Consider the following 1,372-nt stretch of genomic DNA (forward strand, 5'->3'; position numbering starts at 1 on the left):
ATGGGGCGCTGCTTCCGACACGCCTCAAGCTTCAGTCATTAGGCGCTGCTTCCTCCATGCCTAGAGATTAAGTCATGAGGCTCTGCTTCCGACACGCCTCACGCTTCAGTCATGAGGCGCAGCTTCCTATATGCCTCAAGCTTCAGATATGAGGAGTTGCTTCCTCCATGCCTCAAGCTTCAGTCAAGCTTCAGCATTTCTGCCCGAAACGCTGCGCGTGCTAGTGGCTTTACAAGACTGTAATTACCATATTTGTATCCTCACATTCCTTATGTACATTCTTGTATATGCATAAATAAATAAATAAATAAATAAATAAGATGTGCTGCTCCCGAAACGCCTCACCCTTTAGTCATGAGGCGCTACTTCCGACACGCCTCAAGCTTAAGTCATTAGGCGCTGCTTACGACACGCCTCAAGCTTCAGTCATGAGGCGCTGCTTCCGACAGGCTTCAAGCTTCAGTCTTGAACCGCTGCTTTCAACAGGCCTCAGGTTCCGTCATAAGGCGCTGCTACCGACACGCCTCAAGCTTCAGTCATGAGGCGCTGCTTCCGACACGCCTCAAGCTTCAGTCATGAAGCCCTGCTTCCGCCACGCCTCAAGCTTCAGTCATGATGTTCACTGCTTCCTCAATGCCTCAAGCTTCAGTCAAGTGGCGCTGCTTCCGAAACGCTTCACCCTTTAGTCATGAGGCGCTGCTTCCGACACGCCTCAGTCTTCAGTCATGAGGCGCTGCTTCCGATACACCTCAAGCTTCAGTCATGAGGCGCTGCTTTCGACACGCCTCAAGCTTCAGTCATGAGGCGCTGCTTCCGACACGCCTCAAGCTTCAGTCTTGAATCGCTGCTTTCGACACGCCTCAAGCTTCAATCATGAGGCGCTGCTTCCGACACGCCTCAAGCTTTAGTCATGAGGCCCTGCTTCCAACACGCACCAAGCTTCAGTCATGAGGTCCTGCTTCCGACACGCACCAATCTTCAGTCATGAGGCGCTGCTTCCAACACGCCTCAATCTTCAGTCTTGAGGTGCTGCTTCTGACACGCCTCAAGCTTCAGTCATGAGGCCATGCTTCCGCCAAGGCTCAAGCTTCTGTCATGAGGTACTGCTTCCTCCATGCCCCAAGCTTCAGCCGAGAGGCGCTTCTCCTTACCTCAAGCTTCAGTCGTGAGGCGCTGCTTCCTCAATGCCTCAAGCTTCAGCCATGAGGTGCTGCTTCGTCCATGCCTCAAGCATCAGTCTTGAGGTGCTGCTTTCACTATGCCTCAAGCTTCAGTCACGAGGCGCTACTTCCACCATGCCTCAAGCTTCAGTCAATGTAAGGTGCTTCCTCCATGCATCAAGCTTCAGTCATGAGGCACTGATTCCTCCATG

This window comes from Procambarus clarkii, chromosome 2, assembly GCF_040958095.1.
Source record: "Procambarus clarkii isolate CNS0578487 chromosome 2, FALCON_Pclarkii_2.0, whole genome shotgun sequence".
NCBI classification, from domain to species: domain Eukaryota; kingdom Metazoa; phylum Arthropoda; class Malacostraca; order Decapoda; family Cambaridae; genus Procambarus; species Procambarus clarkii.